Below are 18,119 nucleotides of genomic sequence, written 5' to 3'. Positions count from 1 at the left end.
TGTCCTGATTCTTGCAAGAGATTCTAATAGGCCATGTCTGGAAATCCCAAACCCCAGTGGCTGTAACCTGGTGTACATTAGTCTATTGGCTATATTGTAGAAGCATCACTTTTGCTAGAGGCATCACCTAACACATATTATTTCATACTGGAGTTACACAGAAAAGAGTGGACATTGTAAAAATTGGTTTATAGGCTGTTATACTACACTAAATAAATAAGTGTAAGAATAATAATGTTTAATTAATTTTGTATTTTTAATCATTCTGGCTTTTTAAATATAAATGCATCATTTCCACGTTCTTATAAAATTCCATAATATGACAAAATTAATATTTCTAATATTCCTCTAAAATTATCAGTACTAAAACATTCAAGTGCATTTTATTTATTAGTTTGTAGAAAGGACATTATGTATATAGCTTTTTGTTTTAGTGACTAGGTAGATCTAAGTCTATCAAGAAGAAATAATTGAAACTTAAAAAATGCATAACATTTTCAAAGAGCTTAAATCAGATTCCCTAAACTATGATCTATAAAACAGAATTCTGTTTATTTGCTTATATCATTATAGTATCACACCTTCACACATATAATATCATAATACAATATAGATAACTTTTAGCAAGACATTCAAAACTTTTTCAATCTTTTTTTTAACATGGACATATTAATTCATATTTATTTTACTTAAAAGTAAATATGAAAATGAAGGAATGATATAGAAAATAAATGATATGATTTTTAACCCATCCAGAGGCTAGGAAAAAAAAAAAAAAAAAGCCCTTTGAATATCTCAAAAATTGTTGCAGTATTTATTACAATCCCTAATGTCACAATTCTTTTCTCTACAAACCTGATATCTTGGTAATATAGTTCTCCTTATAAAAAAATAACTCATATTTTTGAATTTCATTCAGCAATATTTATTATCCACTAAGAATATGATCAGCATTCTTAACATTTATCATATTACTTTAGATCTGTATGACTTCAACACCCATTCATGTGACCCTAAATATTTACAAACTCTGACTTGATTGTTTTAAATGACTTTTAATTTGTCTCCTAAATTGTCATAAAACTTAGGCTGATTCACTGTCCCTTTGAGATTATGATATAAAAGCCCATCCATCACAGTATATCTAATTAAAAAACTAAGTTAAGAGGTGTTTGAACAAGATATTTGAAAAACTCAGGGGAACAGACAATTGAATTGGTATTTCAGACATATCAAATTAGTTAATGATTTGGGAATCTTTAGCCTGCAAGAGTATGTAAATTAAAAAAGAGTAATGAAATTCATTAACGCTCCATATCAGGGAGGAAAGAGGACCCTGTGCACCACTGCATGTAATTATAAGTACCTGCTTCATTCAGATAGAAGGACAGGAGGCTGGGGAAACAAAAAAAGCAATTTAGACAGATTAATTTTCTTATTGAACAGAGATAATTACAATTATTTTTCTTTATGTTTTTCGGGTATCTTTCTCATAATTGACAAATCCATATTTGGTAACCAGGCTTGTTTTCCATTTTCACTTCACCATATGAACTTGTAAGATAAATGTCTTGCCATTCAAAATGACAATAGATATTGAATTTTCTCTTGAAATTTAACAAAGTATTTTATTTATTCTGTCAGCCTATTTTGATACTGAAAGAGGCAGAAGAATAAAACTATACTGCTTTATCCAAAAGCATGGAATGAGTGGAATCCTAAATCTCCCCCAATAAAGAGCTAAACTAGAATATATTCAAAAGGTAAGCAAAATCTTCTGTTATGTTTCAACGCAGTGTACTCATAGTTCTTCTGAAGCATATTAAATAAGAATGCAATCAATTATATTATTTTGTTAAATAAAATAAAATAATTTCTTCAATTTTTAAATTATTTTACATTTGTCCATCAAAAACATTCATTTTTTAAATCTCATTTTAGAAGCTTAAACTCTGATAAACTGTAAAATGTGTATTTAAAACTTGGATGTTTGTAGATATACCCTTATAAAATAATGTTTTTCTTGAACTTTTATGTAGGAGAAAACTGTAGAAATATATATATATACACATACATACATTGAAAAAAACCTGTTAATTTGAGCCACTGATACTCCACTTAAAGTTAAATTTTTCCAGAGGCCTGTGAAATATTATCAAATTCCCTCCCAATGTTTCCCTCCCCTGTTCTCTTTCTTCCTTGGTATTTCTTCCAGTCCCGTAGCTTACATGGTAAATGTTTGAGTTTTACAAAATTTCTGTCTTTAGTTTTTAACTTCAGAAGCTCAGAAAATTGCAAGCATTTGCAAAACAGCCTTTATTATACTCAAGAGGTAAATAAATGTTGGAATCATCAGATTGTTTCAAATCAAAATAAGTTGTCATAGATCAAAATCAAAAGGGATGGCTGAAGTATTTATGTGTTTATGTGTCATCTCATTCAGATGGAAAACGTTCACAGTAATACACTAAAAGTATAACTGGAAAAATATATTTCTAAATTAGCAATAGCATCTCTAAAAAAAAAAAGTCTAAGATAATAAATAATCAAGGGCATGAACAAAGTTTTATAAATAAGGATGTCTATTGCAGTATTAATTACAGTAGTGAGAAGGATGATTAAACAATAGGCAGGATAGTTAAATATGCAGTGGTCAATCCATCAACGGCAATATTCATGCATTAAACAGGTTCTGGGAAAATATTTCGTGACAATGTAAAATTCTTATGATTTAATATTATGAGTGAAAGAAGCATGATTTGAAAAAAAAAGATATACTGTACAGTATGATTCCAAATTTATATTTTTAGTTTTATAATTATATTTATACATAGAAAAAAGACTGAAATAAAACATAACACATATTGCTAAATTGAATAAAGTTAATTTAAATTAACTTGTACTATTTTATCAAAAAAGTCAATAATAAAAAAGTAAGTTCTAAAATTTTTTCTATGTGAAAAATAAGTTTTCCAAATAACAGGAAGCTGACTTTTAATAATGCTAGCCATTAAAAGCATCATGTTATAATAAATTCATTTTTCCCAATGTGTAAGAAAGAAGGAGGGAACAAAACTATGGTTACTTGAGGTGGGAAAAGGGGAGGGGAAGGGGAGTTAGTGAGAAATTGGTTAATGGACACAAAGAATGAATGATGCATATGCTAATTATCCTGATTTAATCATCACATATTGTACACAAGTATTGTTAGTCAACTCTGTACCCCACAAAGATGTATAATTAATTATGTTTCAATAAAATATTAAGTAAAAAGTTGAAAAAAGAATACAACAATAAAAATAAGACAAATTTAAAAATACAGTACAACAACCCTTTACATAGCATTTACATTATGTTAGGTATTATAAATAATGTAGAGATGATTTAAAGTATGCGGGAGGATGTGCAGAGTTATATGCAAATTCTGTGATACTTTATATAAGGGGCTTGAGCATCCATGGATTTTCGTATCCACAGGAGTTTTGGAACAAATCCCCCAAGGATACCACAAGGACAACTGTATTTGTGTTTCCTGTAGAAAGCTTGGCTATCGTTTGTAAAGTTTCATCACCATTATTGTACATATTATGGTTATCTTTAAGTTCCATTTCATCTAATCAATTTTTGACCCTACCACCAGTTCGTTGGTGGTCAAAGCCCATCAAGACAATGCCACTCCTGGGGCCAGAGTGATTATGTCAAAAGAGTCCTCCAATTTACATCAATGAACACCTGAAATTCTTCTGCTCAACATGATTGCTTCAGTAGTGTCCTCATAGGCTAAATTTGCTCCGTAAGAATAATGATTAGGTCAAAGGTCCTATGGCTCAGAAAGAAAATCCTTCTTTTCCTTCTGGAGATGTGCAAGAAAGCTAGTAGAAATGTTTTCTGTCCCCATGAGCAAGACTAAGGAACAAGGCAGCCCACAGAGGACAATGGATCTGAAAGTATCCCATCACCACCTGCATGAAACCCAGGATACTTCAACTACATAACCAATAATAAATTTTATTGTTTAAGGAAATTTAACTTTGGTTTTCTTTCACATGTAATCACCATCATGACAACCAAAGCAATATCACAAATTTAGTGTTATAGTAAAAGAAACTATTTAATTATATTGGACTGTGATTAACACCATGTGCTAAGCCTTTAAAATTACATGGAGTTTCTTTTTCCTTCTTTTTTTTTTTTAAACTATAGTACAGGAAACTAGTAATATGGGTGTGACTATCTCTTGACACACTAACATTGTGGTATGAATTCTGCCACATTCAAAGTGCATTTTGACCAGTGGGGTCTTTGACATGAGTATGGTTATCTTTTACAGTCATTATTCAATATTATTTAAAAATAACATTATAATTCAGTTAGTCATACATAATGGACATGTTGTCAATTTCAAGGGCAATATTTTATTTTGGGAAGTTCATTTTGCTTAACTAGAAAATTTAGTACTAAGACATTTTTATAAACTTTCAAAGAAAAGCTATTTTTATTTCCTTCAATTGCAATAATGTGTTTCTAATATAACATAGCTCAATGGTGCGTATATTTGAGCATACCGAGTTAAAATTCTCTTCACACAAAAAGCATAGTGAAGGTGTACTTTAAAAAAATGGAATAATGCCATGAACCATTGCCTGTGTCTTAAATGGTTTCTGAAGTGTCCATGCAAAAATTTTGTAGTGAATCTATCATGATGACGCTAAATGTTCTCACTAGACATGTTTTCATTTTTGAATGATTTTTTTAAGGAGTCACTTAAATTCTGAGATCAAAATTTAATAAAATAATATATGATTTCCAAAGAAGTTTGCTATCTGGTTATCTGACAGAGAAATCACATTAATTAAACTTGAAAACAGAGTGAGAACAATTTTGAAGGGCAGAACTAAATGTCCTTAATATATCAACAGTGGTATTGTTCTACCAGGGAGAATTAGAAAAAAGAGTAGCCATTACCTAATTCTACGTGAGGCCAACCTCTGATTGAAGCAATATGATTTCTCTTTATTAATCTCTTTTACGGGAAACTCACAGATCTGCTGTGTGGATATAGTAAAACATATCTTTCCCATTAATATAAACTGTTTTTTCTTTTCTTTTCTTTTTTTTAAAAATTTTATTTTATCGATATACGTTTGGCTGATTATTGCTCCGAATCAAAAAACCTCCCTCCCTCCTCCCTCCCCCCTCCATCCCAACAATGTCCTTTCTGTTTGCTTGTCGTATCAACTTCAAGTAATTGTGGTTGTTATATCGGCTTCCCCCACCCCCCCCCCGGTTTTTTTATTTTGTGAGTGTGTGTGTGTGTGTGTGTGTGCGTGTGTGTGAATTATATATTAATTTTTAGCTCCCACCAATAAGTGAGAACATGTGGTATTTCTCTTTCTGTGCCTGACTTGTTTCACTTAATATAATTCTCTCAAGGTCCATCCATGTTGTTGCAAATGGCAGTATTTCATTCGTTTTTATAGCTGAGTAGTATTCCATTGTGTAGATATACGACATTTTGCGTATCCACTCATCCGATGATGGACATTTGGGCTGGTTCCAACTCTTGGATATTGTAAAGAATGCTGCGATGAACATTGGGGAACAGGTACACCTTCGACTTGATGATTTCCATTCCTCTGGGTATATTCCCAGCACTGGGATAGCTGGGTCGTATGGTAGATCTATCTGCAATTGTTTGAGGAATCTCCATACCATTTTCCATAGAGGCTGCACCATTTTGCAGTCCCACCAACAATGTATGAGAGTTCCTTTTTCTCCGCAACCTCGCCAGCATTTATTGTTCAGGGTCTTTTGGATTTTAGCCATCCTAACTGGGGTTAGATGGTATCTCAGTGTGGTTTTGATTTGCATTTCCCGGATGCTGAGTGATGTTGAGCATTTTTTCATATGTCTGTTGGCCATTTGTATATCTTCCTTAGAGAAATGCCTACTTAGCTCTTTTGCCCACTTTTTAATTGGGTTGCTTGTTTTCTTCTTGTAAAGTTGTTTGAGTTCCTTATATATTCTGGATATTAATCCTTTGTCAGATGTATATTTTGCAAATATTTTCTCCCACTCTGTTGGTTGTCTTTTAACTCTTTTAATTGTTTCTTTTGCTGTGCAGAAGCTTTTTAGTTTGATATAATCCCATTGGTTTATTTTTCCTTTGGTTGCCCATGCTTTTGGGGTCGTATTCATGAAGTCTGTGTCCAGTTCTATTTCCTGAAGTGTTTCTCCTATGTTTTCTTTAAGAAGTTTTATTGTTTCAGGATGTATATTTAAATCCTTAATCCATTTTGAGTTGATTTTAGTATACAGTGAGAGGTATGGATCTAGTTTCATTCTCCTGCATATGGATATCCAGTTATCCCAGCACCATTTGCTGAAGAGGCAGTCCCTTCCCCAGTGAATAAGCTTGGTGCCTTTGTCAAAGATCAGATGGAAGTAAGTGTGTGGGTTGATTTCTGGATTCTCTATTCTATTCCATTGGTCAGTGTGTCTGTTTTTATGCCAGTACCATACTGTTTTGGTTATTATACCTTTGTAGTATAGCTTAAAGTCAGGTAGTGTTATGCCTCCAGCTTTATTTTTTTTGCTCAGCATTGCTTTGGCTATGCGTGGTCTTTTATTGTTCCATATGAATGAATGGATAGTTTTTTCCATTTCTGAGAAAAATGTTTTTGGAATTTTGATGGGGATTGCATTGAATTTGTATATCACTTTGGGTAGTATGGACATTTTCACTATGTTGATTCTTCCAATCCAAGAGCATGGGATATCTTTCCATCTTCTTGTATCCTCTCTAATTTCTCTCAGCAGTGGTTTGTAGTTCTCATTATAGAGATTTTTCACCTCCTTGGTTAACTCAATTCCTAAGTATTTTATTTTTTTGGTGGCTATTGTAAATGGGGCAGGCTTTCTTGATTTCTCATTCTGCATGTTCACTATTGGAGAAAAGAAATGCTACTGATTTTTGCGTGTTGATTTTGTATCCTGCTACTGTGCTGAAATCATTTATCAATTCCAGCAATTTTTTTGTAGAGGTTTTAGGCTGTTGGATATATAGGATCATGTCATCTGCAAACAGAGACAGTTTGACTTCATCTTTTCCAATCTGGATGCCCTTTATTTCCTTCCCTTCTCTGATTGCTCTGGCTAGTACTTCCAACACTATGTTGAATAGGAGTGGTGAGAGAAATTAATAACAAACAAAACTCTGGAAACTATACAAACACATGGAAATTAAACAGCATTCTACTTAATGACATATGGGTCCAAGAAGAAATCCAGCAGGAAATCAAAATATTTATTGAAACTAATGAAAACAATGATACATCATACCAAAACCTGTGGGATACTGCAAAAGCAGTATTAAGGGGGAAATTTATTGCATTAAATGCTCACTTCAAAAGAATGGAAAGATGGCAAGTGAACAACCTAACACTTCACCTTAAAGAACTAGAAAAACAAGAACAATCCAAACCTAAAGTTAGCAGACAGAAAGAAATCATTAAGATCAGAGCAGAACTGAATGAAATTGAAAACCAAAAAACAATTCAAAAGATCAATGAATAAAAAAGTTGGTTTTTTGAAAAGATAAATAAAATTGACAAACCATTAGCATGGCTAACAAAAAAAAAAGAAGAGAGAAGACTCAAATAACAAAAATTAGAAATGAAAAAGGCGATATTATAACTGATTCATCTGAAATACAAGGAATCACTCGAGACTACTATAAACAACTATATGCCAACAAATTTGAAAATCTGGAGGAAATGGATAAATTTCTGGACACACACAAGCTCCCAAAACTGAACCATGAAGACGTAGAAAATTTGAACAGACCAATAACAATAAAGGAGATTGAAGCTGTTATCAGAAGGCTCCCAACAAAGAAAAGCCCAGGACCACATGGATTCACAGCAGAATTTTACCAAACATTCAAACAGGAATTGACACCGATTCTTTACAAACTATTCCAAAAGATTGAAACAGACGCAAATCTCCCAAACTCATTCTATGAAGCAAACATCATCCTGATACCAAAAGCAGGTAAAGATATAACCAAGAAAGAAAACTACAGGCCGATATCCTTGATGAATATAGATGCAAAAATCCTCACTAAAATACTAGCAAACAGAATACAGCAACACATAGGTAAAATTATTCATCACGATCAAGTGGGATTCATCCCAGGGATGCAAGGTTGGTTCAACATACGCAAATCAATAAATGTGATACACCATATTAATAAACTCAAACACAAGGACCATATGATCATCTCTATAGATGCTGAAAAAGCATTTGATAAAGTTCAGCACTCATTCATGACAAAGACCCTCTATAAGTTAGGTATAGAGGGAAAGTATCTCAACATAATTAAAGCCATATATGCCAAACCCACTGCCAATATCATCCTGAATGGGCAAAAGCTGAAAGCTTTTCCTTTAAGAACAGGAACTAAACTGTTTTTTCATAGGAATTTCACATAAGTTTCAAGTGAAACTAGGCTTTATTTCAGAAGCAAATGATGTTTCCATGACCACCTCCCCCCGCAAAAAAAACCCAGGTGAATACCAATTTTAAAAATAAAGATACTTTACATGTTAACTTAATTCCAGGTAGTACTCATCAGGGGGGATCTGCTTATCAAAATGAGAATGAAGTCATATGAGATACTATAATACTCTAAACTTATTCAAAGACATGGTGTGAGGTCTGAAATTAAAATTCAAAATGAAGTTCAAATTTTATTAAAATGTATTTAAAATTTTCTTAAAAATATAATTAAGTGCTGCCCTTACATTTGGGAAAATCAGGATGGCTTCAAATGGCCAGAGCACCAGCTTCCCTCAACTACTTGTGCGAAGGACTCCCTCACCTGTGGGGTGAATAGTAGGCTTTCCAAAAACACAATTTAGAATCTTAAAATATTTGCTATCATTCAAACCATGAAGCTGCTTCTAAATGATTTAAATAGCCCCACCACAACATTATTTTTGTTTCTTAGATGGAATTTGATTTTACTCTCTGTGCAAATAACAACTTAAAATTTTTTAGTGTTTTTTGGTCTTTATGCCTCTCACTGAACCCACAGCCCATGGCAATGCTCATTTAGAGAGCCTCGTGCTCCAATCATAGAGCTGGATGGAAATCTCTGCCATTCAACCTTTACAACAAATAAATATTCTTCCTCCAATTGGGTTGATTATTGTGCACTTTACATTCAGTGAAATGTATGCGTTTGTATATTGTGTGTTATAGTGGACTGATAGCCTGCCAGCATCAGAGGCCTGCTGCATGGCTCATCTTACCCTAGAAACACTGGAATATGTGTCTATCCTACAAGGTCATTATTTTCTTTGCATTTCTTTGAACAGATTTTTTTTTTTTTCTTCAAAGAGTGCAATACCACCATGAGATGAGGTAATATGATAAACCTTTGTAAGGAGAATCTCTTTATTAGATAAGGTTACCAAACTAAGGCTGTCAGAGATTGTATTACACTACCCCTTGTGTACGCTTGTAGTGCGATTTTTAGAAAAGATCATTTCAGAGATGTAAAGAATAAATCACTGTGTTATCTCTCCAAAGTCCTTTTCAAAACAGATTTGACAGTTAAGTGATTGTATCTCTAATGGAGCCTGTGATAGAATATGTGAGATTAAAAACTCAGCAGCTTCATCCACGAGGCCCTGCCCAAAAAGGGTCAACAGAAACACAAAGCCCCCAAATCAAACTCAGATAACTAATCAACTTAACACTGCCCTCAATACATAGAGGTTAAGATCTGTGCCTTCTGCAGTCTTTGTTGTCCAGGTTTTAAAACCCTATAGTTTTTCCTTCTATGAAGATTCTATCAATTTTTTCAGGAACTGAGCCTAAAATCAGTAACATCTGAATGTAGGAAGGTCTACCTGTAGAAATATAACTTGCTGGTTACCTTCACATTTCCAAAAGAGCTGTTAGAGTGTTTAATTATTGTTTCTTTTAGATCTTAGGGCTTAGATCCTCAAGGAAAATAACTAAAGAGAGAAATAATAAAATATCAAATATCAACATTATGTTCAATTAAAGTTTGCACATGTATGGGCTCACTCCCACATTTTACTTTATATAATTTTTGTATTTGAAATAATAGACAGCATACACGCATGTAGTTAAATCAAACGTACCACACATCATCTTCTGAAAAGATAGCTCAAAGATTCTCTCACTTCTAAAATTATAGATCTCAGCTAATTACGTATCTTAGAAAGAAATATTAATGAGGAGAAATTAGATAAAGAAGCATAAGTGTATGACAAATCTATGTAACTCAAAATAGTATAAAACTATTGCAATCAGTTCACTGTAGTCAGAATTCAGATATTTTTAATTCATATCAGTGGTTTGATTGCCAGAATATTGAAAAAGTAGAGCTATAATCTTTCTGACTATTGCTCTCACGTCTTGCCCCCACCACTACTGCCTCAGATTTCTTCTGAGATTACAAGTGAGGCATGCACACTAATTGCTTTAATTCTTGTCTTTTATTGTAGACCATTAACCAAATAAAGAGCATCAGTCCTTCCATTCTTATCCTCATAAGAAGGTATCTTCTCTTCCATTAGTGCACTAATTTTAAAAAAGAGCATGCTTTAGAATCACATGAAACATTTATCTTCTTGCTTGTTTATAAATTACAGGTGCCTAACCACTAACTCAGACCTACCAAACCAGTAGGTTGGATGGAGTGGGACCCAGCATGTGTATTTTTCAACAATCCTTGGTTAAGAAATCATGCTCTAAAGAGCAGAGATAATTACATGTTCTTCTTGGCAGCTGGCATTTTCCTGCTGCTTGTCTCTGTTGCTGCCTGTTCTGCCGCCTGAGCACCTCTTTTAATAACAGGTGTGGCAGGCCCACTGTCTGCAAAGGTAGAGACCAGTGCCAGCACCCTGGGGTTCAGGTCTTTATTGATGCTGTTTCTCTCCTCACACCATTCATTCTGGTCTGAGACCAAAGGACGAATCATTTTTTAAAGGGAGATAATTTTCAAATCCAAAAGTTATCAAACTTTCAGTCGTAATAGAAGATCTGATATCACAGTTAATAAAACTTTATATCACACTCATCATTAGCTGCGTGTTTCTACTGCTTGTTTGTAATGCGGTCTACGCTGGGTCTACTCAGGAGAATAGGAAAGGAGACAAACTCCCCATGACACTGCAAAGAATAGTGAATTTTCAAGCCAGGAGTCGTGACAACAGTCAACAGCACAGGCCTGAGGTGAGATGCTGCCCCAGAAGTAGAATAAAAGCAAAGATGACTAAAGGCCACAGTAGGAAAACACAACAAGTAGAGTTTAATAGTAGTAGCTGATTATGTCATTTCTCATATGCGTGATAGTATTGGATAGTATTTCATAACTAGGGAAATTTTCATGAGTTACGACTCTCAAAAATAGAATTTGAATTCTCAGACTCCCTCACACAGAAAATGTGAGTATATGACCTAAACTCTGCCAAACAGGCACACAAAAATTTGGTTCATAGTAGGTAACTGGTAGCAAGGGCTTTGTGCTGCAACTCGGGTGTTACTAGGATAGTTAGCAGCACAGGATTTGATGAACATCAGGAGCTGTGTGATTGTTTTGCTGAGTAAGAAGTGGAATTGGTGTGCGCATTGATACTGGGAAGTGATTTTGTAAAGGTGAGTGCATTTCATTTTGTGCCTGATGGTGTGGAATTCATAGATACAGAGGGCAGACTGTACTCAAAATCCTAAATTTTCAGATCAAGGCATAGTCTGAGGAACATGAAATTTGTATAAGCATTCTAAACAATCGCTTTAATATTTGCTGCCAGAACACTAATATAGCCAAAAATTAAACTCAACAATTCTGTAAGTTGCAAATTTTCAATTTATTTTTTATTTAAGCACTTACCAGATTTCTTAAAGAAAGTTTTATTGAGGAGGAATGTAACTCTATGGGCTCTATGAAATGGAAGAAAGACATGGGAAGATTCAGGTGACTCAAATTTCCCTGAGTCCACAAGTTTCACTGAGCCTCCATTGCTAACATCCTACTTTGTATAATTAGACTGTTCCTGCCTTGTTTTAAGACCTTGTGAAAAACCTGCCTGAGACAGCTACCTGGCAAAGGGAATTCAATTCTTCTTATGTGCCCACCTCAACATGTCCCCTTTTTAGACTTACAGAGTCAAATACCACGTGGGTCTGGTGTGAGGGAGAAAACACTTTTAAAAAAACACAAAAAGGTTTTCACAGCAATATACACAATTACAAGACTTCTAAATGGTTAGCCATGGAATGGTGGAATTTGTCTAGCATCTGAGGATGCTTGAACCAAAAGGAAGAAATACAGTTTCAGATGTGATTAAATTTATTGATAGGGATACAAGTACCTCAGATTTTAAAGTCAATGTGTTAACACAAAGATCTGGAAGTAATTGGTTGTTAATAGTTAGGTGACTGAAAACTGGACTCAGTGATAACTTTGCTAACTGAAACTGGAATTCCAGAAATCTCTTCATTTGATTTGATGCATTAGAAATATCAGAACAGGTGTATTGTGTATAACTCTTTCTACCAACACTTAACTATAGCCTACAGAAAGCCATGGAAAACATTTAAAACAAAAAGACATTGAGGAACTGAGACAGATAGTGCCCAACTTAGATGGTTTGACTTAGGATTTTTTGAGTTTATGACAGTGGGAATGCAATACACATTGACAGAAACCTTACTTCAAGTTTCCATATGACCTTTCTGTTTTTCACTTTCAGTACAATGTGGGAGAAATCATATAAGGTATTCAATACTTTATTATAAAATAGTCTTTGTGTTAGATGATTTTTCCAACTGTAGGCTAATGTAAGTGTTCTGAGCACATTTAAGACAGGTCAGGCTAAGCTATGATGTTTTGTGGGTTAGTTGTATTAAATGTATTTTCAACTTTTGATATTTTCAATTTATGATGAGTTTATTAGGACATAACCCCATTCTAAGTCAAGGAGCATCTGTACAGCAAAGAAGGAAAAATGAGTTTCTCAGAAAAGTACTTTAGTGACTGTTATGTTTAATCAAGAAAGTAGATGAATGATGAACTTTCCACTGAAAAGAATTCCTGAGAACAAGAAGCAGATTTTAACTTCAGAGGTCAGTCACAGTAATATGGTGCAGGGATCTTTGGAAATGCCTACTTGATTATGGGGTCACTAGCCACAGTTTTTAACTTAATTTCCTAATGCAAGCAATTCGTATAATAAAAATGCAATAAAAAAAACTCTGTTGTCAGCTGTGACATGTAAACAGTTGGGAAGTTGTCACCCCCATCCTTATAACAAGGAAAAGCTCAGCAACCTAAAAATCAATGACTTTTCTTAGATCTGTCAGAAAATTGAGGTCACAGGGCAAACTGCCACTGCAAAATCTGGAAAGACAGGTGAATACAGAGAAACACAACAAAGATCAGCTTACAGCTTACTTGGAGCAGAAGCTGCTGGCTCTGTAAACTAGTAGAAATAATTTAAAAAGTAATTTTGATGAATTGCTGGAGGCTGAGTGTAGAATAGGTTGAGAGTGAAAAACTCATGTGGACCCACTCTTAGGTGGGACCCCCAGGTTTTTATATTTTATCTCTTAGAAACCCACCACATTCTCATGATGAAGATCCTAGAAAAAGCCCCTCATGTTTCTGGAAGAGAAAATAACTATTTAAAAAATTTTCTTAGCATTCTTCCATACCAAAAACCTACTCTAAATAAAAGGATTTACCAAGCCTTATGTGACCTGGGGGAAGGGCATTTAGCCAACCCCAACCTGCTCTAGCTTTGCCGTTTCATCTAAGGAGAGAAAAAAAAATAGCTGAGAAACACTTCCAACACCCAGGGTCTATGGGCAAAAAAGAATACAATTTAATCATAAGATCACAGAAAACTTTCCCTGACTCAGGCCTTAACACCACATCAACAGGGCTCCAGTATAATAATAAGTGGATTATAGATGAAAGGGTTGAAAAACAAAGACTATTTAAAAAGGAGTCTTATGGAAACAGAGGGAAAAAATAAGGATACTAGAGGATACTGAAATTTCTGGCACCTACTTCTATAACAAGCATTAAACACAGTTCAGCTACTAGCTAGATTTAAATAAACTTCACAATAAAAGGCCAATTTATCTCAACTCCTATTATCAGACATATCATCATGTGTGGCTTTCAATGAAAAAATCACAAGGCATGCTAACAGGCAAAAAATGAAAAAAAAAAAGGCATAGAGTCTAAAGAGACAAAGCAAGATCAGAATAAGACACAGGTTTTGAAATTATCAGATAGGGAATTTAAATTTGTTAAGAGCTGTAAGTGAATAAATAGATGACATTGAGGAACAGAAGGGTAATGTAAGAAAGAGATGAAAATTCTGAGATTATCAGTAGGGAATGCTAGACATCAAAAATGCTATAACAGAAATGAAGAATAATTTTGATCAACTCATCAGGACACCGAACACAACTGAGGAAATAATTAGCTTGAAGGTATGCCAGTATAAACTTTACCAACTGAAATTTGATAGTTGGTAAGAATGAGCAAAACAAAACAAAGCAAGAACTGTGGGACAATTTCAAAGTGTATAGGATATACATGCATTATTGAAATAGCAGAAAAAGAAAGAAAGGAGCAAAAGAAATATCCAAAGTCATAATGGCCAGGAATTTTTCAAAAGTAATAGCAGATACCAAACTACAGATCCAGAAAACTCAGAGAAATAAATATACACCTAAGCATATCATACTTAAAAAGCAAAAAAAAAAAAAAAAAAAAAATACAGCAAGGCAATCTTCAAAAATACTGAAGGGACTGCAAAGGTGTGATACTTTTTCTCACCCATCATAAGGGTCATAGCAGACTCTCCTGTAGCAAAAGACAGATAAACAAAAGTAAAGCGAAACAGATTTATTTGACCAGTTTTACATGACAAGGGAGCCTTTAGAAGTGAAGACCAAAGACTCGGGAAAAACTTTATTTTTGTGTTTAGGTTTGATAAAAATGGGCAGCCATGTAGCAGTGTGACTGGATAAAAAGGGAATGATCTAATGGGAACAGAGTGAGTGGGGAAACCCAGTAAGGCCTGTCTGCTTAGACTCTGCTAGGTCTCTGTGTGTGGCATTTCTTCCTCCTGGTTATAGAGCAGGGCCTCTCTGGAACGAGTGTCCTACACAACTATCAGACAAGGTGGGTCAGAGAATTTCTTTATGACCGGCTCCTAGATAGAAAAATGGCAGAAGGTTAGAGCAATACTTCTAGTTTCTGTGGCCTGCCTTAGAGAAGAAGGATTCTAGTTTGTATTGGCTGCCTTGGGGGAGGAAAGGGAGCAAGAGAAATTAGGGCAAGAAGAGGTCCATTTCAATGTTCTTCAGTTCAAATTACTCAGCATTCCAAAGCACCACAATTTGGGGTATCATTTTCTGAGCCCCCCAAAACTGGGGTGGGGGAGAGGGGTGAAGGTAATGGGAAAGGTGGATACTATATCTACAGAGGAGCAAGGATAGGAATTATATGAACTTACCCTCAGAAACCATACAAGCAAGAAGACATAGATGGAAATAGTTAAAAAAATTAACTAAAAGGAAAATTATAAAGGAAAACAGAAAGCATTATATAGTGACAAAGAGATCAGCTCTCTAAGAAAATATAACAATCCTTAACATATATGCTACTAACAACCAAGGGCCAAAATACAGGAAGCAAAAACGGAGAGAACCACAAAGAGAAACAGACAAATTCACCATTATAGGTGGAGACTTTAACAGCCCTCTATCAGCAATTGATACCTCCAGCAGGCAGAAAATAGGTGAGGATATAGTCGAGTTGAGCAGCACTGTCAATCAATTTGAGCTAATTTACCTTTACAGGATACTTTGTCCAACAACAGCAGAATATACATTCTCCTCAAGTTCACATGAACTTTAATCCTGGGCCATGAAACACAGCTTAATGATATTGAAAGTATAGATCATAAAAAGTAAGTTCTCAAAATACAATGTATTGAACCAGAAATCAATATCAGAATGATAGACACAAAAATCCCAAAGTATTTGAGCAATAAAGAACACATTATGAAATAAACATAAGCTAAAAAACAAGCCTTAAGAGAAATTAAAAATAATTTAAACTGAATGAAAATGCAACTTATCAAAATTGGTGAGATGCAACAAAAGTACTCTTCAGAGGGAAATTTATCTCACTGAATACATGTATTAGAAAAGGAAAAAGATCTAACATCAGTAATCTAAGTTTGCACCTTAGGAAGCTAGAGAAAGAAGAACACTTTCAGCCTAAAGCACACAGAAGAAAAGGAATATAGCAGAGCATAAATCATATAACTGGAAAGTAGGAAATCAATAGGAAAAAATATATTAAATCGAAAACAGTTTATTTAAAAAGATCAGTAAAATTTATAACATTCTCACCAGACAAATAAAGTTAATAGAAAGAAGACACGAATTACAAATATCAGAAATAAAAGAGGGGTCATTAGCACTGACAAAGATTCTTTGCTTGGCCAAACTTCAGTCTGGTTTTCAAAACCTTCTCCTAGGCCCCACTATGTACTTCCTTATAAATTCGAGTTTTGACAAAGAATCCTGCTAAGTCAGTTTACAAGACCTCTCTGATCACCCCTGGTATCTGATTTGGTTTCTCACCTTCCACCACCCCCCGGGTGATATCTGATCACCCTGGCCTATCTTGAGCAAGAATCCTCTTAGGTAGGTTAAGTCAGAATCTCCCTTACCCTTGATGTTTCCTGTTAGTAATTTTCCATCCATTGATCTCCCACCCTGATCCTTGGCTATAATTTCCCACTTGTACATGCTGTATTTGGAGATGAGTCCAATCTTTCTTCTTCTCCCCTGCAAGAAGAGCCCATTGCAGCCATCTTTATACCTATTATGACAGTCCTAAATAAAATCTTCTTTTACTGTACTTTAGCAGGTATCATACAATTTTTTTTTCTTTAACACCATTGATCCCTTCAATATTAAAAAGATAATAAAGGAATATTTTGAAACCTCTATGCCCATAAATTTGATAACTAAGGGGAAATGGGCCAATTCCCTGATAGACAGGAACAACTACAACTCACACAAGGAGAAATGTATAATCTGAATAGGCCTGTGTCTATTAAAATATTAAGTCAATCATTAGTAACCTCCAAAAGAGAAAGTGTTAAGTACAAATAGTTCTACTAGAAAATTTTTCCAAACATTTAAAAAAAAATGATACCAATTCTCGACAATTTGACCCAGAGAATAAAAGTTCAGGAAATACTTTCTAACTCATTCTACTAGGTCAGCATTATCCTCATACCAATATTAGATAAAGACATTATTAAAAAAAAAATTACAGAACAACATTTCTCAAAAACATAAGTGCTAAAATCCTCAACAAAAAAATAAAAAATAACAATGTGCAAAAAGAATTGTATAACGTGACCAAGTAGGATTTATTTAAGGTATACAATGCTGGTTTGATATTTGAAAATCAATTGATGTAAACCACAATTTCATCAAGCTAAAAAAAGAAAAACCATATAATGGTATCAATGGATGCCAAAAAAAAAAATCATTCTATTAAATATAACATCCATTCATGAGAAAAATAATTAAAAAGCACTAAGAAAACTACAAATAGAAGTGAAATTTCTTAATTTGATATAGAACACATGCAAAACACAGCTAATGTCATCCTTAATATTTATAAACTGGATGCTTTCCCACTAAGGTTGGGAACAAGGCAAGGATGTCTTCTCTCACCAATCCTATTCATCATTGTAATGGAAGTCCTAGCTAGTGCACTAAGACAAAAAAATAAGTAAAACTGTCTTTGTTCAGACATGACATGATTGTCTGTGTAAAAAAGAATCTCAAAGACTGGAACAAATTTTTGGAATTAATATGCAAATATAGCAAAATCACAGAATACAACATTTGTCTATATAAGTCAATTGCTTTGTCAATATCCCAGCAGTGAACAATTGGAATTTGACATTAAAACAAAATACCTTTGACACTAGCACCAAAAACCAAAATGCTTTAGTATATATCTAGCATAA

Source organism: Cynocephalus volans, chromosome 8, assembly GCF_027409185.1.
Source record: "Cynocephalus volans isolate mCynVol1 chromosome 8, mCynVol1.pri, whole genome shotgun sequence".
Classification (NCBI taxonomy): Eukaryota; Metazoa; Chordata; class Mammalia; order Dermoptera; family Cynocephalidae; genus Cynocephalus; species Cynocephalus volans.
Note: the sequence above shows the minus strand (reverse complement) of the source record.